This window comes from Gallus gallus, chromosome 19 (genome assembly GCF_016699485.2).
Source record: "Gallus gallus isolate bGalGal1 chromosome 19, bGalGal1.mat.broiler.GRCg7b, whole genome shotgun sequence".
Classification (NCBI taxonomy): domain Eukaryota; kingdom Metazoa; phylum Chordata; class Aves; order Galliformes; family Phasianidae; genus Gallus; species Gallus gallus.
The window spans coordinates 7,370,506-7,390,371 of NC_052550.1; the positions used below are offsets into that span (position 1 = coordinate 7,370,506).

Below are 19,866 nucleotides of genomic sequence, written 5' to 3' on the forward strand. Positions count from 1 at the left end.
TGCTTTGCCCAGAGCTTCCAGCCACAAAGCATGGGTGTTGTGCAGGGTGAAGACGCAGCGGTGCACAGTTCCCATTGAGGTCGTGTCGTGCTGTGCAGAGCTGCCTGACAGCCTCTGATTGTGGAACTGTCACTTATTTGCTCTTTCCCGGTGTCTTGCTTCTACCTTTGAAAGCACCTACTATCAGAGAGATGGGTATTTACCTGGTAAGTACCAGCTGCAGCACAGAGCTTGTTGTTCAGCACATCCTGCACTTACAGCTCTCGTGCGAATGAATGATTGCGCTCCAGCCTTCCCTGTTAAGAGCCACTGAAGAGCACAGCAGTTTCTTTCACCTTGCTGAACTTAACATTACTAAAGAAAAGAAGTTTAATCAAGTCCAGACCTTTTTGCAGGAGTTGCCGTGCTCTTCCCACCGTGCCGTGCCGTCCCAGGCAGCGTTCCCCTGTTGTGCTGGTTGAGCCCTGCCTGTTTGTGGGGCTCAGAGCCCTCAGAAGAAAGGAGCAAAGCCCCATTGGTCTGGCTGCCACCCCCCCCGTCCCCCTGCCTGTCCAGGGCCAGCCTGGCATACCCCAGCTGAGCGTTGTTTTTGTTCAGGTATGAGCTCTCTTTTCTGTTCTATTTACGCTCCACTTACCTAAAGAGCTTGGAGCCAGATGGTTTTCCTGCGGAGGATATAATTTCATTGGAGAGAAGCAGGGGTTTGTAAAACAATCCGTGGAATTAGTGGCACCTCAGCTCCTGCAGGGTCTCCCCGCCCCCTTTCTGGAATCTTATTTCTGTTCTTTGAAAGCTGAAATTTCCATTGCTGTTGATGCCCTGCCAGGCACTCTAGCAGGGTTACTTTCCCTTGGATGCAGTTCAAGAAACCATTGTTCCTTTTCTTTATCATTTGTCATCAAAGCGAGAGGAGCTTTCCCTGCACTTCCCTGCTGCCTCCAGCGCTGGGGAGAGCAGACAGCGTGGCCGCTCTTCAGACCTCTGACACCAGAAACACCCATTTGAAAAGATTTTGGTAACAGAGAAGTCGGAGCCTTCGTATCCTCAGGAAAATATACTTCAGTAATTTAAAAAATATGAAGCAAAATGTGCTCGGGGTATTGGCAGAGGTCTTGCTGAAAGCCCTCCTCCACAGATGTGAAGATCTGAAGGTGAAGACTTCATCCAGCACTGTGGGTGTGTGTCAGCTTTATTGCATTTTCCTTGGGTTTCGGATTCGGGCGAGCCCTTTCACATGATCATAGCGTGTAGATTGTGAAAAGAGAGAAGTATGTTTAGGAAGGAGAAGAAAGCCTACGGTTTGCTTTTTGCTGCATGCAGGAAGAGTTGGCTACAGGACACGCTGCTTTCTAGCTTTAATTTTGGTAACGTGTCTGATTTAAGTATGCTGCTCTGGTTGAACACATCTGCTGGTGTCTGCTTCTGCGTGTCCACTTGGATATCCCTGGCACCTCCAGGTGCCATTTTACCTTGGCATAATGAAACTACAGCACTGGTGTTGGGTGGAGGAAGAGTTTTCCTAGAGAGAATAGAAAGGTTCTCTGTGTGCTCGGAGGAAATGTATGAGTGTTACTGACAGGAGAACTGGCTGAGCGAGTTAGCAGTGGGTTTGAGATAATAGCTCTGTGGCTTTTGTCTACCAGAGCTTGAGCAGTATTTGATGTGCAGACATGTTTTCAGACATTTCTCATAGAGAAGGTGTTGGCAGGTCTGTTGTTAACACTCCTGCCTTTAGGCCAAACTATTGAAATTTCAAGTTCAGCTTGAATCTAATTTCAGTGGCTTGGAAGGCTGCAATCAGATGGACCAAAACATCTCGTCCAACTCCAACCCTTATTAGAAGCTTAATCTGAAGCGTAGCCAAAGCCAAATAAGGGGGAGGGCAAAAAAAAGCAGTAGAATGGAACCAGAAATGTGCATCCAATTTACAGTATTCCTCTGCAACCTGAATTCAGCCCCCTGCATGCATTACAATTCAGGTTCTAATTATGGGATTCCATCCTGCTTTCTTCATGGCACTCCTGCCCCTGCTGCTCACACAGGGTGGACAGAGCATGGGGAAGGAAATGGAAGCAACCCAGAGAGGGACGCAGTTGTGTGCATGGGACCTCTGCCCTGGATGGTGCAGCATTTGGGGTGAGCTGTGGGAAGCAAGGAGGGATAAAGCCATGGTAAAGGAGCCTGGAGCCCTGCTGGGCTTCTGCTGCAGGGTTTGTGTGCAATGTGGGGCTCTTCAGGCACAATCGGTGCCTTTATTTTATGGGTCCCAATCCCAGGGCTGCTTTGGGAGCGCTGCGTGCTCCTGCTGCGGATGATCTCATGGGAAGTTGTACGTCAGACATTTAAGGCATTGCTCGCTGCTGTTTGTTTTTTAAAAAGCAAGCCAGAGGCTGCTTCTGGAACTGCCTCTGTGCCTCTTTTCTTCAGCTATAAAACAGAGGTGTTATGAACACAGCTCTCTAGGTTTTACTGAAAGTAAATGCACAGTCCTTTGAGAAGTATCCCAGCTCTGCAGTAGCAAAACGCCTTCATTTTTGCCTTGGAGCAGCACGTGAAGAATCTGAAGAGAGCTGAGCACCGCACAGTGAGCAACTGGAAACTGCTTTTGTTTTCTCAAAGCCAGTGTGAGTGGTTCCTCAGTGCTGAGCTCAGTACCAACTGCATCAGGACTTCATGCACACGTGGTGTGTGTCCATGCTGTAAAGACCACGCGCAAGTGGACCAGAGTAAAGCTATAGAGAAAACTTACTTCCAGCGCATCCTGGCTGTTTAGGGCTTGGCAACCTTAATGCAGCCCTACAGATATAATATGCTATAAATTACAGGGCTGGGTGAGGAAGAAGTTGTGTGTGGAGGGTACAGGCATGGCTGTGGCGTACCTTACAGGGAAGCTTGATCCTGAGGGTGGTAATTCATTTGCTTTTCTGACCTGTAGCAGAAAGCGGGATGGTTTTGGACCCTCCAGGAAGGATCCTATGTGCAGTTGAGGTGGCTGACGCCAGATGTCTGCTTTTGGCTTACCGGCTGTGGCTTTTGTTTCATCTTTAGGCTGGGCCACTGTTGCGTGTTGGAGCCTCGCTTGCAAAGCAGCTCGTGTGTCCATCGAAGTCAGAGGTTGAGGAAGTTATTTTTTGTGTGGTTTTCTGGAACTTCATACTGTTGTCTGTCTCTAAGGAAGATGTGACGCACGATGGCTTTGCAGCTATGCAGCTCGAAGGAGAGGCACACAGCTGCCGATGCTGTCATAGGGATACTCTGGTGAGAGGTTTGCTAAGCTGAGGGGCAGCCTGCGTTTCTTCTCTTTCATCCCAATCTCCTCCTCTCATAGTATGGGTTAGGAGCTGCAAGCTCTGTGCGGGAGAAGCAGCACTGGCCGTGCTGTTGGTTAAAGGGAGGCACTCAGCTGTGCTGCTCCAGGGCTGCACGAGGTTCTGGGCTCAGTGCTCTTAAATCAGCAGATGTTGTCAGGCATGCACAGGCAAAACCTTGCTCTCATTCACTAATTACAAAAATTCCTGGCAGAGGCTCAGTGTGAGTCAGCTACAGAAAAATTACTTAGGAAAAAGAAAAGTCGATGGTATAAGGCTGAATTTAGCACACAAAAAGGGAAGTCCAGGCTTTCTGTAAATGCCAGTTAGCCCACTGTGTACATGTATGGAGAGAGGGGTGATGGGAGAAGCTGGGATGGGGCAGCCTGGGGGATTGTCCTGTGCCCTGCAGCTGGTGGAGTGCAGGGATGGATGGATGGATGGATGAACGGGGCGTCCTTCCCATGGCCACAGAAGAGCTGGTGCTGCCTGATGAGCCAGGGCAAGGCAGGCTCTTCCCTGCAAGCTTCAGGATTGAGCAGGAGGCTGTTGCCCACTTGGGGTTCTGTGTTTGCTTTCACCTCCTAAAGAGCTCACCCAGAGCTCTGCAGGGGCCAGAGGAAGCCTCAGACCTCGGTGGGTCTTGAATGATCTGCACACAGTGCAGTGCATTTGCAGCACCGTCTGCTAGAGAAGTTGCTTCTTTTTTTCCCTCTGCAGAACTTTGGGTTTTATTTTTGTTATGAAAACCACACGACTAATTTTCCTTGGAATCTTCTGCAGGCGTCTGCTTTGAGTGTGTTTTGGCCTCACTGTCCATTGCTGGGTTTGAATCCCAGTCCCAGCGGTGAGAAGTTTTAGAATTAATGCCAGTTGTATTTTTTTAATGGAATCGCAGTGTCCGCCTATGGGGTTTAAACAAATATCCTTCACTTTGCATTTTTCCTGCGAGTAGACAGGATCCAAAGGATATGCAGCCAACGTCAGTGCTTTGGCAAGGATGCAGCATTTCCCCTTTGTCAGAATGTCTTTGTCTTTCTGTAATCTAGCGTGCACTGCCTGGGTCCTGCTGCTGTACCTGGCTGCTGCAGTCCCTGCAGGATCCATGTGTTGTTCTGGGCTCCCAGTGGGAGGTGTGTGTGCAGTCCCCATGGGTGGGGGATTGAAGGTTATGCCTGGGGAGCACAGAGTGGTCCCAGTGTGGTGTGGTGGTCCCAGAAACACTCAGTGGTAGCAGTTGGTGTTGGTGTGGAGGAAGGTGGGGGTATAAAAACGCTCGCATTTGGAGTGGGAAAGGGAAGCAGAATTCCTGCAAGCAGTTTTTTAGCTTCTTGAGGCTTCTGAACCCGAAAAGCCATCTGTATCCTGGAGGAGGTTTGTATTTATTCCTTGGAATCCAGAGTTTGCAGAGCATGTGCTGGCCATGCAGAATCTCAGCTTTGCCATAAATCTGCTTTTTGGCAGTGCTTGTCAAAATGCCATATTATCCAGATAGGAATAGATAGGGGATTAAAACAGAATCCTTCACTATTTATGGACTGCCTTTGGGAATACGCTGTATTATTCTTTTGAATTGAATAAAAGGTAACCACAACAACCTGCTGCACACGCTAAATCTTTTCTGTGACCCTCATTAGAGCTGTGGAAGGAGGGAGGGGGATGCTCTGAGAGCTTCCAGCCCACAGACCTGCAGCCATGTGCGTGGTTCAGCCCTAAGCAATATGCCACCTGCTGAGTGCCTGGGAAGCACGAGGTGGAAAGCCTAATTCAGAGCAGAGTTTGGGATGTGTGCTTGGTATTTGCACAGACTGGTTTGAATCTCTTTTGTAAGTAAGTCTGAGCTTAGAAGAGATTATTTGGTTCTGGGGGAGAGGTGTGTGGTTGGACCTGGTGTGCCGGTGGGGCTGCTGGCTCCCATGGCTGGCAGGAGCTGACCCCAGAAGTCCCTTCTCCTCCTCTTGTTGGAAACTGTATGTGTAGGAGGTCAGTGCTGCACAGCAGCTGGCCCCATTTGGGTTTCTCAGGGAATCTTCTGTGTTGGGTGTTTGCACGATGTGCTTTTGCACGATGTGCTGAACCCATAGCAGCCCCTGGGGCACACATCTGCCTGCTGCAGGGCAGGTGGGAGTGCTGCAGCGGAATGCTGTGGAATGCTGCTTTCCCTTACCAAGATCCAAGTCTCGTTTGTATTCGGGAGCAGCAGGTTTACCCGTGTGGGGAGCACACCTCACTTCCCTCGTGGTCCATTTATCTGTGCTTGCTGAGAAACAGTAAAACTTGGAGTACCCGCTTGGCCAGCCCTCTTTTTCTCCTTCACATGCCTGGTTAATTGGATAATCTGCTTGGCCTTGCCTTTCTGTTTACCTTAGCGTTTGTTATGACAAAGAAGATGGATTTTTCCTGGCTCTTGCATGTACTGTATGTAAACCAACAAGATGCAGTACATGGGTCAGCGTGCAGCCTGCTGCCAGCAGGGAATTGGGGCACTCGGTGCTGCGCTGCGCTGTCAGTGTTTACTCACTGCCTTGTGCCTGTGGTTTGCATTACACCTCCGCAGCTCGGCTCCTCCACGTCCCCAGCCACTCACTAGCACACACAGGGCTGTTCCAGACAGCTTTTTTCCATGGAAATAGAGGAATCTAGGAGAAGAGCTACAGCTAAACCTTCAGTGTCCGCCAAACCCTTTAGACCTGGTGAATTCTTGGAAATGAGAAGGAATTCGTCCTTATCTTCAGCTGTGTTCATCCTCCACTTTTAGTCCAATCAAATCGTCCCTGGATCTCACAGCAGTTTTTGCACAGACTTTCCTCACCGTCTTCTCGAATCCCGAGTTTCTCAGCCCTTACAACCCACCTAGGGAATTCCTTTTCTTTTTCCCCATACCTCTTCGCTATTGGTGATTGTTGTAATTTATCAGCGCTAGCTTGTCAGTAGGGGCTTGGAATAAAAGGCTTTGTGGTGTGCTGCTCAGCTGGCTGCATAAACATGAAAGCACGGGGTTTTTAACTAGCTGGCCCTCATGGCTTTTCCCTGCAAAGCTTTTGCCAAAACACTTTGCTAGATAAAAGGGCTGCTGAGAAAGACCAGGTCACTAACAGATTGTCTGCAAAGGAGGATAACATTGATCTTTGTTTTGGTTTTACTTTTGTTTCTTGTAACTTCTCAGTAAGAGCGGGGACTGGGTATGAATCGTTTTCATCTCTTGGTCAAAAATGAAGCTGGACAGGGCGCTGGGCTGCCTGGCAGGAGCTGGTAAAGGGGAGCCCAGCTGCATCTCTGCTTCCTCACACCTTGATGTTGCCTCTTGGCTGTGGGGCAGCAGGGCACGGGGGGGGGGGATGGAGGCTCACCCACCGTAGGGCCGCTCCCTATTCCAGTTTTGGGGCAGGTCAGGCAGAGCTGGTTACACCGGTGCTGTGCTCCTCTCAAACAGGGGTGTCCTCTCAGTCAGCCAGCGACAAGTTATGCCTGGCCCTGTGCTTACTGCAGTGAGAATGAGGGAAGCCTTGTTTCCTCGATGTCTAGGTTGTGATGACGGTGCATTGTGTATTGCAGAAGGGCACAGCAGAAACTGATGTTCCCAAGGCTTTCTTCCAGGCACGTACCCTCTCAGGCTGGAAGAACACAACCATTTCTACTGCAAACCACGCCACCAGCAAAGCTAAATCTTCCATGCCTCTTCAGCATTTACCAGGGAGAGAGAAGTTTGCACAGCTGTCGGGTAGCTGTTTGGAAGAAGTTACAACTCAGCATCCCTTTGATCTGGCTCCCTGCAGCATGCCAGCTTTGCCTGTGCCGTGCCAGTCCCTGTCACAGCCATCTCTTGGTGCCACCAGGCTGTGGGACCAGAGCATGACCTTCCCCAGGAGGTACACATGGACCCGGGTACTGCTGGTGCTGCAGGCTGAACTCCAGTTCTGCTCAATTGCTTGTGATGGGCTGAGCACGGTTGTTGCAGAGCCCTGCCAAAGCACAATGCCATTTAATAGCAAAGTAGCTCCAGGCCCAAACAAGTTTCGTGCTTCCTGCTTCCCTTCCCCAAGCTCCTCTTTAAATATCTGAGCTGGTGACTTATTGCCTTGAGTTTGCTGAGCTCTTTGAACTGGAATAAATGACAGACTCTGGGGATGAGGCCTTTGATCAGGCGCTCACCTCTCACCTCTTCGGGCAAGGCTTTGAGTCAGGTGTGGGATTAAATGCACGAGGTTTGGTGCCCCGCAGGTCACGTCCTGAGCAGCCTGCAGAAGCTGGCTGGTGTTTGCAGAAGCTGGCTCGGATCTGGGAAATCTGAGTTTTAGATCCCAGCATCGTTCTGTAGAGTTTGAGGGTAAAGAAAGGGCAAAGCAGGCTTTGGGTAAGAGGCAATGTTGTGTTTGTGTTTAGACTTTAGGATTCCAGGGTCTTAATTTGCTCTTTTTTTTATGCAAGATTGCACTGAACAGGGAAATATTTCTGCATCCTGTGTCATGATGAAGTGCAGAGGGATGGGAGCAGGGCTGGCTCTCACCTGCCTCGTGTCCATCAGCAGTGCTTATTGCTGCTCTGGGTAAGTTGTTCTGCTACTTGTGCGAGCAAGTCCTCCCTGTCCTGCCTCCTGGATCAGCCTCTTGTAGATGATTGAGAGATTCCTGGCACCGATCTCTTTGCGTAATGCTCTCTTAATGTTGTTATTTCGTTAATGAGTGTCTGAAGATGCTTTATTGGAAGGTACAGGCTCTGTCGGTGCAGCTGGGGAAGATGCAGGTTGCTTGTGTTTGGCTCAGCAAGCCTGGGCACAGATCCTGGGGGAAGTGCCTTTCCCATCCCAGGGAGATGCTCAGCACCCAATGCATGGGGCTCCCTGGGGAGGCTGTAATAGCAAGACTTGGACTGTGACACATCAGGAGAATTCCCTACAGCAACACATTACTGCTTTTTACTGTCACTACCAAAGTTGGAATGGCCCCTGGCTGCCTGCCTTTGTAGTGTCCCTGAGAGGACGGAGGTTGCAGAAGCCACGTGGCAAAACAGGGCACAATGGGACCACTTGGTGGTGTTTATTTTCTGAAAATCAGAGTTGGAATCAGAGTTTGAGCCTTGGCAGGACAGAGACCTTTCTGACTGTCTCACTGATGGCGGGGTTACCAATGAGAGCACACAAATCCCAGCATCACGTTCCCAAATGCCTGACTTGTGTCTCTCCCTTTCATAGTCCCTATTGGTTACAGAGTGGTGTTTTATGACGATGGGGTCCCAACCCCATTTAATCTGCTTCTGACTGCACTGCTGTGATGATGCTGTTTGGCATTAGGGCAGATTTAACAGTGATGCATCCAGAGCACTTTGTCCTCAGGGTCCCCAGTGGGACTGCGGAGGACTGGAGCCCAATCTGAAGCCAGACGAGGTCTGGGGCTCTCCTGCTGAGCTCCCTCTGCAGCCAAGCCAGTGCTTGGAGGTGAAAATTGAGCAGCAGCTGCTGGATAATGAGCCCTTGGGTTTGAGAATTTCTTCTCCCTCAAAGGGCCAGCACAGGGCTATCGCACAGTGCAGCTTTGGGGTGGCTGTGGGCAACTCCAGCAGGATGTGTGCTGGTGTGCATGGTGGGACGGCTGTCCCAAACTTCCTGGCCTTTGATGTGCTGTGTGTGTAATGAGCATCTGCCCTCTAAGAGAAAACAGATTGGAGTTATAAATTTGAAAAAAGAGGGAGCAATTTTGCTTAATCATTTTCACACAGATCCACAGGCATTTCTGTGAGAGTGAGCGGCATCTGGTTCAGGAGTTTGGGCTGCTTTGAACTCTTGTATGGCTTCTGCAGTCTCAGGCAGGGAGTGAAGTTCCAGATGCTGTTCCCAGCAATCAGATCAATGGCATCCTTATTCAGACTCTTCATTTCTTAAAGAAGGAACGAAGTAGATTGCACTTTTTAAGATTACCTGGAGTATCAGGGATCCGCAAGCAATTCTTCCATCTCTTATTGGAGTAGAGTGCTGCAAATGACTTCCCCATTTACAAGCACCATTTAGGAAGCAGGAGGAAGTGAGCTGCCTCCCTTTATAGGTTCCTGTTCCCTCCAGGCTCTTGTCACTGCAAGAAATGCAGGATTTTTCATACTTAAGGATTTCATTTCAGGGAGAAAAGATGTAATGCAGCAGTGCCCCTTTGTGCAGCTTGCCAAGCAGGCTGTCCTTGTGTGCAAACTTTTGTGTGTGTGTGTGGAAAAACACTGAGTGGCAGGGAAAGTGAAGGAAGGCTTTTGGGATTTGATTTAAGTCCATGAACGCCCCTCCTGGTCAGCTGCTGGTGCAGGAATGCAGCTGCAAAGGCTGCTCTGTGCCACTTTGCCAGTGGGATTTGCCAGGGGCAGGTTTACTGTATACCTGCTTCCCATCTGTAGGAGTGCTGCCAGCTTTGTGGTGTGGAGTGCATTATTTCTCCGATGGAGAGGTCCTCAGGGTCACCAAGTCCCCAGATTTGGATGTAGCTCCCCTGGCATCACCACGGTGGGTCTGTAAGGATTTCCATTGGACCTGCTCTGTCATCTCCTGCCTTGGCTGAGAAGCGTCAGTGGCTGAGATCACAGCTGCAGGGTTTTCCTCCGGATGCTGCAGGCTGCACCCTTTGGGTGTCCTGGAGGGAAAGTTTCTGATTTTCTGCCTGTAAAAGCCGTCGGGCAGGAGAAGGACCCACACCTCATCCACAAGAATGGGTGCTTGTTCAAGGTCTGATTGCTGCACAAGATACAGAACGAAATTCCAGAAAATAAGCCACAGATTTTGTCCTCATTAGTGTAAAATCATAAAATCTGCTGTTTCTGATATCGCTTGTGAGAGAAGGAGAATTAACTCCTGGAGAATGTAACCAGAGGATACTTAAAAGGCAAATTGTTCACATACTTTCTTTAAAATTTGCATGAGTGTAGTAAAAGGTCATCGTAAGTGCTGAATCTGCTCCTCAGATCCTCGCCTGCTGGCGGCTGATTGCAAGAGCCTGTTGCTAAGTGTTCCTGGAAACGGAATAAAGATGAAGCAAGATAATTGAACAAGAAGGAGGGAGAGGGGAAAAAGCTTGGAGCTAATAGTCTAACTGCGGAGCTGCCAAATGAGATGAATATGTTGGAGTTTGACTCTGTGGCTGCATCTAATCAGCTCTGACTGAGGGCTGGATGGGAATGCCCAGCCTGGAACTTCACGGCAGAGCCCTGGAAGGAGCTGCTCGGACACCAGCAGCAGATTTGCTGCATTTCCCAAAGCTCATCCAACTCCGAGCACGCTGCTTGCTAACGTTTAGTTTAGAGCGGAGGACGAGAAAGCAAAACATGCTCTGAAGATGGTTTGTGTTATTTCTGTGTATAAATACGCAGTTCCTGCGGTGTGCATTTTGTTAACCTGGGATCTTTTATCTAGACAATCAGTAATCACAAAAACCAACAGGACAAAGCAAAAACACAAACAAATCCGGAGCTTGGCTGAGCAGACAGCTGCAGCTCCAGGTGACCTCGGAGGGGTTTTTCGTGCTGGTTTTGCAGCAGGCTCCCTCTCACCATGTGAAATGTGGGTCGGGCTGCCTGGATAAGCACTCCCTCCTCTGGGTGCCCAGTTTGGCCCAAGGCTTCAGCTTGTCTCAGGTCAGTGGTGTGCATTTTCTGAGTCGAACCCTAGTGCAGCTCCTGTTTGTTGCCGAAAAGGCAAGGAAGCAAAACTACCTCAGCTGCAGTATTTCTCTGGTTGAAGCTTTTGTGAAAGTGCAGAACTTTCACTGTCTCCATGGATCGATTTCCTGGAAATAGTTTTAGTAACTGTTTCTGGAGTGATTTTTATCGTCCCAAAGCATTTTACAACCTCTGAATTTAGTAACAGCTGAAAGACAGCCACATCTGAGGAAGGCTGCTGCCAGTGCACAGCAGCGTTAGGCATTCCATAAAGGAACACAGGCTTGGCTCTTTTTTTTTTTAATACAGAATCCTCCTTATTCTGCCAAAAAGACAAGGCTGTGCTCTACCATTCATCCCCTTTGGGTTCAGAGCTCAGCGGCGTCGCGGCACACCGAGCAGGCTGAAATCTTTCCCTTCCAGCTTCCAGCTGGGTCTGGCTGTCGGAGGAGGTAATGAATACGCTGCATCTTATCTGACATTTCAACTGCCCCCGTGGGACTCGTGGTGTCATCGGTTTCTGACAGCGGCGTCTCGTTCCTGGCAGGTTCCCTTCGCACCGTGCTCAGTCTCTGTTTAAAATAGCAGCCTGGGGAGAAGGAGGCTGCTCAGCGGAGCCGGCGGTGGGGGATTGGTGTCCCAAATGCCATGTTGTGTCTGCACGCTGACTGATGGACTCGCTTCTCCAAGAAGCCATTAATCTCGTGACTTCATGACTCAAGCCAGGATGGAGCTGGAGCTTCTGACCTTGCTTCTGATTTATCACTGCTCCTTTTCTTCTTTTTAATTGGTTCGGCAATCTCAAAGCATCACTTAAGGCTGAAAATGAAGGTTTTCAGCCCCGAGGGCAGCCCTGACCTCTTGTCAGTGGATGTGAGATCGTGGCCCCCAGCCCTGCTGCTGGGTGTTGCAGGAGGGCTCCAGGTGCCATGCACAACTGCAAAGCAAAGCTCCCCACCCTGTCCTGCGTTGCTTTCTGCTTCTACTCTTAGCTAATTCTGTAAAGAGATGGAATTGAGAGTTTAATGGGCAAGTCGGTCCTATACAGGAGCAGTCAGGTGAGGAAAGGGTTTCTCTTTCTGCTGTATGCTGGCTTTTGCTGCTGTTTTGGTATTAGCTTAGCCAAAGCTGTGTTTAGGGTTATTCTGGTCTGGTTTTTAACATGTGCAGTTGATTAATTACTAATGCTGGCCTCGCAGTTGCATTTTCGTATTTAGACGTCACTGGCTTGGCTCCTGTCGGGTTTACATTTCCAACCTGCAGCCTTTCTGAGGAAGGATTGGGTTTCAGCCTGGGACAGAGGAGGAAGAGGGGAGTGCAGCAAGCCTGCACGGTGCATCCTGCAGCAGCTGCGGCCTTCAGGTGATGGCCAAACCCCAGGTAACCCCATGCTGTCACTGGAGGGGATCACTTCCAGCACATGGGGCTGCTTACCTCAAGAGTACTGAGATCAGAGTATGGTTGCAGAGTAGATTTCTTGGGGAGGCTGCAGTGGATGCAACTGCAGTAGCCAGACCCGGCGTGTTGTAACCACTCGCTCCCAGGACCACTGAAGCTCCTGCAGGAAACTATTTGCTTTGAATAGTGTGTACACTTGTCGTGATGCAGATGTTTTGTTTAGTGCAGCTCTGTACAGTGAGTTGTCGCCATTGATGCTGTGGGTGAGCTATTTCATTCCAAAAGGTGCTGCGTATTGAGGAGGTTTCCCATCTTCTGGTTGTTCTTCGTATATCAGCAGCAGTGGGTAGATGCCTTCCTAATTCTACAGTGCTGATTCTTAAGATAACTGTAAGCTGTTCACTTGTACCCAGTTCTGACTTTTTAGATGCTGTTAATTGGAGAGGCAGAAACTAATACATTTGGGCAAAGTGGCAGCTAGCTGGGTCACCAGCACTTTGTGCAAGTGCATGCGAGCTCCAAGCTGCAGTAAACTTCCACTCTCCTTTCTTTCTGAGATCTGAAGAGTTGGCTGAATACACTGATTTTTAGTGTATTTCAGATACTGTATTGTTTCCCTGTGATATACACATACTGCTAAGATTCTTTGTATAACGCTTCTTGGCAAAAAGCTAAATATAAATATATTTTTAAGTGCAAACGAGTATAAAAATGACTTATCTATCCCTTTGGCTAGATATTAGCATACGTGAAGATGCTACAGCTGGACAACCAGGTCTTACTGTAGCTGTCCCTGCTCACTGCAGAGAACTCGATGACCTTTAAGGGTCCCTTGCAGCTCAGATGATTGTGTTATTCTGTGCTAGCAAAATACTCCTCCCTTGCTTTGGTAGCATCCTCATTCTTCAGAGGCCACGCAAGCGTGGGAGCGGTGGAGGATGCTGGTCTGTGGGTTGTCCTGGGGCAGCCCGAGGCATCCTGAGGCTGTGGCTGCCCCAGGTTCCTAACAGCACCAACAAACGCTCTATTGTCTTCTCAACAAGGGTGTTGTTTTATTTTAAATCTGATTGTGTAAAGTTCCCTTTCGGATTAAGTGTTGAAAACAAAACAGAAACCACACCAATACCTCATTGTGTTTATTAAACAACGACAAAAAATCCTGATGTCCCTGCCGATTTAAAAGGCTTTTGTGTTTGGTGGGAACTCTATCTAAGCTTTGGGCTTTTCAAAAGTGTTTTCTTTCTTGATGATCTGGGATTGCAGGGCGTTTGACCTCGAGATTATTTATCTGCACTGCATACTGGCTGCCTTCAAGTGAACGGTAGCAGTGAAAGCAAACGTGACCGATAGAAAATCCATGCTGCAGTGTTGAGGTAACTCTGGCAGCCTGCCTGCTCCGGATGACAGATGAGACCTGGGACCAGGAGAGACTCTGAACTTGCATTTGACGTCCCAAACCAACCACCCCACCCCTTCCCTTTCCTATAAACGGATGGAAAAATATCCCTTCCCCACAGAGAGAGAGAAATTATTATTTTTTCTCATTACCTTTATGTTTTCATAGCTGTTTCTTACTTAGTGCTAATCATCTGGGGGCATAATTTATAGTGGCTGCGTATGATACACTTCTACGTGTGTCTTGAATTTTTCTCACAAACTTTTGAACTCCCTCCATCCTCACTGTTCTTTGTGTGCATGTCCTGCTGCCTTACTGCCGGAGCTCTGCAAATGGGATGACAGAGTGCTTCTCAACCAGAAAGCATCAAGATCAGACCCTTCGGCAGCCAGTCCTGGCATGCGGTTGCTTGGTGGGTGTGCTGGGACCGTGAGCAAATACATGTGAGGGTTTCAGATGCTGACAGACCTCGTGGGTCCTGCACTTGTCATTGCTGTGGGTTTCTCTGTGAGCTCTGAGCCTCTGTTTTCCTGTGGGTAAAGAGAGAATGCTTGATCTCTGGAAAGTAAGATATTGTTTACAAAATATCTGGAGATGCCTAGGTATAGACCTCCTGTTAACAGGTAAACAAAGCCATGCTCGTGAAGAAAAAAGCCATTTTGGGGGGAATGCTTGTAAGAATATCACCTGGTATATGAAGCATGGGTAGAGCAGCCTGTCTTACAGCATCCTCCCTCAGCGAGCTGCTGGCTGTGCTGTTATCTGGGCATTCAGACAGGCGCTGCTTTGCCCTCCGCTCCCTGAGCACAGCCGCTCGTTGAGGCCTGCGCACAGGGCAGGCCGCGGCTCCAGGCCCCGAGGCTTTGCTTGCCATAGATCATGTTAACCGCTCTTAAGTCCTGCTCAAATTAAATGTTTTCATATCAGATGTGGGCTGTGGAAGATCCAGTCTGTCAGCCTGAATGTGTGTCAGGAGGAAATGAGGCAGCTTGCGCTCAGAGTCTGGCGTGCGTGCCAGGGCCTGGCAGCCATATGCTGCTCTGCCCCGACAGAAAATGCTCAGATCTCTGCCGCTGGGGCTGCTTAATCCTGGAATTACTGCAGTAAGTGGGACACTTCATTGGGAGCACAAACATGTGTTGTCACCTTGATGAAGGGCGACAGGGTCCACCTGGATCCTCTGTGCAAGTCCTAATGGGATTTAACGTGTGCAAAGAAAAGCGTGGTTGCACGTGGCTGTGGTGTGGGGCTGGTGGTGGGGACAGCTGCCACATGCAGAACCCTGTGAGGGTGGTGCTGGAGCAGTGACTGGAAACCAAGAGTGGTCAGAGAGAGGAAAATGGAGGAAACGATGCAATGGGAAGCATAGGGTTGTGCTGGCTGAGCCCTTCCACGTTCAACAATTTTGACCACTGTGCTCCTTGTGAATCCATTAAGACCAGTCCTCTGCTGGCAGGGGCTTGGCCAGAAAACCCTAACAAAAGGGATTCCTTCCACTTTACCTTGGAAGCTTTTGGCCTTGTGAGCGGCAGGGAGGAACAGAAGCTGCAGGCAGGCAGCGCGGTGGGGCCGGGCTCAGGTGTGAGGCAGCCCCACAGCTTGGAGAGGGGCAGCTCTGACATGCAGCCTTTGGGGCTTTGGTTTTGTTTTTTGCTTGTGCCGCTCATGCAGTTGGGCTGCAGCCAGCAGGGGAAGTGCGTACAATTGCATTTACAGCAATCTTGTTGACTGCAATTCCAAATCCTCTCTCCTCATTTTATTAATGGAGGAGACAACATCTCTCTCACCATTTTATTTTGTAATTAGATTTTAATTTCCTTTTAGAGATAAACAGCAGCACCACAGCCATGAATTTATCTCAAGCCCACTTGTTTGGTCTCCTGTATGACAAGATCAGACCCTGGCAGGCACTTTCTGCCCCAAGACTCTCCCTTCTATACTCAGCTGAGTTTTGTTCCCTCACCATACCCCCTTCCTGCAGATTAGAAGGGAAGGGGAAGCCTTCTCCTGAGCTCAGCCTGAATCGCCGGGACAGGCGTTAAGTGGATTTAAATCCACGGGGTGAGGGAGCTGCCTGTTGTTCTGCAGCCTGTTGCTCTTCGCAGAGCCTGGGTGGCCTCTGGTGCTTGTAAACCCTTTAAGGCACGCTGTAAAAGCTGTGATTTAACATGGAGAGTGAGCCAGGACAGAAGGGTCCCTGCAGCGCGGGGCTGTGAGAGTGGGGCAGTGGGGAACGAGGGTGGTGTGGGTTCCGAGGGGCTGCAGCCTCCACACTGTCCCTCTGCCACTGCAGGTTTCCTGCTTGTTACTCTCGTTTGCCACAGGAACTTTAGTCACCCTGAATGGCGTGTGTTGGTCAGCTTTGTCTCCTGGTTCACGCGTTTGTGAACTGATGTGCTTTGGAGTGGGGACTGGGGAGGAGAGGAGGAAATCCAAACAGGATTAGTTATGGTATCTTTGAGAAATAACGAGAGCTGTAAGAGGACTGCAAAACATACAGAATTAATCTTTCTCTTGCTGTTGGCACAGGCAGGTATTGCTGAAAGCTCCCACTTCTGGCTGGAGGCAGCTCTTTAAGCTATGGAGGATGTAAGTGCAGCATCTGTGGCAGTCCCAGTTTGCACAACAGTGGAGAAATGCAGCTACCAGGGGGCTGGTGAGCAAACCTCCTGTGAAAGCAGCGCTGCATCCCAGTCCCCCCGTGCTGCACTGCTAACAGTTGTGTTTTATCTTTGCCAGCGTTAACCACTACAGCTCAGGATTTATGTTTGTAAGTTAATGCGACCAGGGCTGATAAATCAATCAGCACAACCAGAAATAGCGACCTGCAGCTGCTAGGAGAAGGAGTTCCCTTTCCCAGCAGTGTGTACTGAGCAGGAGAGGATTTCATCTGCCCCAGCCAGATTCCAGCCATTTTGCTGTGAACAAAAAACAGTGGTTTGCTAGTGGGGAGACCTCTGGTTTGACGCCTTTATTGGGAGAAATTACTCCAGCGTGCCTCCAGGTGAGACGTTTCCAAGTCTTCCAGGGATGAAGGATGTTGCACTGGTGTGCAGAGCTGCTCGTGACCAATGTGGATGCTTTGTGCTGCTGTAGTGCCGGCGGTCTGGAATCACCGTCACCTGCCAGAGGGTAACAGGAGCTGGTTACAGCGTGGCTGGTTACAGCGTTGCTGGTTACATCCCTCCTCACATCCCAGTTGGCTAGGACCCTCAGACCACAAGTCATAACTGGTGGTTCTAAAGTCTCTCGCAGCTGGTTGTGGATGGAGGCACACAGGAGCCCCAGGGCTGTGGTTTCCAGCTCCTCCAGCATGGTGTGGTGACGCTTTGCGTTACGGATAATGTTACTGGTGGAATCCAGTGACTGTTTTTTCCACTGGACTGCTTGACTTAACCACCTGCACAGGAGCCAGATCGGTTTCTGTAAAGCCAATCAGCCTACATGGCATTTTAAGAGAGATTCCTTTTCCAGCAGGAGTTTGGGGTTGAGTGTTGAATTCAGCAGGCGTGCACAGTGATCAGGAGTGAGGAGCGCTCAGCGAGGATCAGCTGATTTCAGGCTGAGCAGTCTGTAGATTATTTCTACATCTGTGTTAGCTTTGGCTTGATCCCACAGATTTGCAACAGCTGTTGGGAAGCGGAGCAGAGATCCCCTCTTTAAATGGATGATCAAATCCTCCGAGTGTGGAGTGTGTTATTTCTATGTCATCCTCTTCAAGACAGGAAAAACAGCTTTGAAATGTTGCTGAGGCAGCACTCAGCTCTGCTGCCTGAGCTATCATCCGATCTTCCTGCGGTTTCAGACCCAGTCATAATTTGTGTTCCACATCCCACGCCTCACCCGACATGCAGCCCTTGGAGAGGTGTACGTCTGCCTGTCTTTGCCCAGGTAGCTGCACAACAGCTGCCTCTTTTCTCTTGGGCTCACCTTCCTGCACATCACCGACGTCCCATGTCATGCTTGGGGAGCGACCAGTTCCCTGGATTTTTGTTGTTAAAGATACCTAAACGGTGCCAGTGTGTCTCTGGTGTCTCTTGTACTTTGGTTATTTCTGCTACCAACAAAATGTTTAAAATTCTGGTTCGAGGGCAGAAGCAGAGGTGGCAGCGGGTGCCTCCTACATAGCACAGAGTGGTCTCCTCCGTAAAGTGTGTGTGCAGGGGGAGAATCAGAGGGTATTTGAACTCCAGAATTAAATACGTGAGAAAATGATTGAGCCCGTTTCCCATCCAGGCTGCGTCCCTTCAGGTCTGACCTGCAATACAAGGAGCCATTAGGGTCTGGGAGGCTGAGCCTGTGGGAAGGGCCATCTCCATGGGGATGGTGATAAATCTTGGCAGTCATCCTTCAGAGCATGCGGTTCTCGTTTCCAATCAGCTTTCCTAATGCACAGGAGGACCATCAAATCGGAATGCTCCAGTGTTAACAGTGCATTCGTGTGCTTTCTGATACAGGCATCAGAATTAATATGGTTAATGCTTTGGGACCATTAATTTGCAATTCAAGGCTTTTATAACCGGCCTTAAAATGGCAACCTCATTCAGGTCATCCTACAAGCAGTTGTGTGTTTGTTCATCTGTGTCATACAGTGGTGGTGGTACATAAATGACAGCTCCGGTGGTATCTGTAGCTGAACAGCCTTTCTTCAAAGGGTGGTTTGTGCCCCAGCTGCTGCTGCTGCATCCTCAGAAACCCCAGATAGTTGCTTGGTAAGAGCTGCCAGGTCAGCTGGAGACCAGGGACCAACAGCCAGGTGTGTGTGCTGTGTCCATCCCAGCCAGAGCAGGCTTGGTTTGGTTTTACCCCCTGCTCTGGCTGCTCCAGCCCCCTTTCTTCGAGGCAGCGAGCTGATTTTGCCTGTTGGGCTTCTTCAGCCAAGCCAAACTGCTACAGCACACAGCAGTGCCCTAAGGGAGCTGCTTTCCATATACAAAGGGCTTGGCGAAATGAAGTGAAATGTAAGCAACTCTTTGAGGAGAACTATCCAATTGCTAGTTGTAATTTCCTCGTTGTTTGCAGCACCCTATTATGTGCTCGTGATCCTTATAAAGAGCTTTCCCCCACCCTTTAAACTTCACAGAACTGGATTTTACCTTCTGTGGTTTGACCACACTCACTGCAGGGGGCTGGTTTGCATTTAGTATCTTTTTATTTTTTTCCTTCTATATGCCCAGAGCTATTTGGTTTGTGAATGAGCATTGTGAATGAGTTGGCTTATCCCAAGAAATGTGTCTGTTGGAAATTCAGGGCTGGTGGGCCAAGCACAAAACTGTGTCTTTCTCTAGATCCTGGTAAATGGAGATCAGTAGCATCGTCTTCGGTTGGTGTTAACGCTTTCCTTCAGAGCCAAGAGGATTTGGAATACACTACATGGAAAGTGTGTTAGTTCTTGTAACTCACTCAGATAGCTTTTATAAGAAGATGTTGGAAAAACTATTAAGTACAGTGCCAGTGAAACCTAAATGTGCTGCATGGACCCAAGTGTGCTGCGGGAAGCAGCTGCAAAGCGAAATGGCCGGGAGACAGCAAAATCTAGATTGGGACATGCAGTGTGTGGCTGTTCCAGCCTGAAGGGCTTTTGTGTGGGGTCGGCAGGGGACTGCAGCCAGGCTGGCAGCGTGCAGTGCAGCCCCCAGGCTGATGCCAAACCCATTGAGTGGCTCCTGGGAACAAAACTGGGAAGCCCCAGTTACAACAGAATCATGTTTCTGTGTGTTGGCCTTGTTTTCAGCATGGCTGTGTCTTGGCGGAGGTTATTAAATTTATTTAATGAACATCGAAATTGGAGAAGAGGAAGCAGCCAGGAAAGCATTACAAATTGCTTCAGAGCAGTGGCATTAAAAGTATTTGTGCTTACCATATCTTCTAAACAAAGCCCTCAAAGCACAGCGCAGGGCTGGTAAGTATTATCCCCTTTGACTTGCAGAGAGGCAGATGTGTTTGAAGGAGAAGCCTGTACCTACATCCCTGTTCAAGCCTGCAGCAGGAGGCAGGCAGCGTGCGGTGGCTCCAGCATTGTCCTGCATCAGCTCCATTTCTTTGCTTATCTCTGAGCCCTTGTCTAAAAGATGGTAATGCCCCAAAGTCTTTCTGTTCACACTGCCACGCTTATCTTTCTTCTCTCCTCTTCTC

At 49.5% G+C, this 19,866-nt stretch overlaps 1 protein-coding gene across 2 annotated transcripts in view; it reads left to right on the forward strand.

Moving 5' to 3' along the window:
• NXN (nucleoredoxin) overlaps positions 1–19,866 on the forward strand; it is a 49,203-nt gene that overhangs the window by 12,974 nt on the left and 16,363 nt on the right. The gene's annotated exons all lie outside the window — the stretch shown is intronic.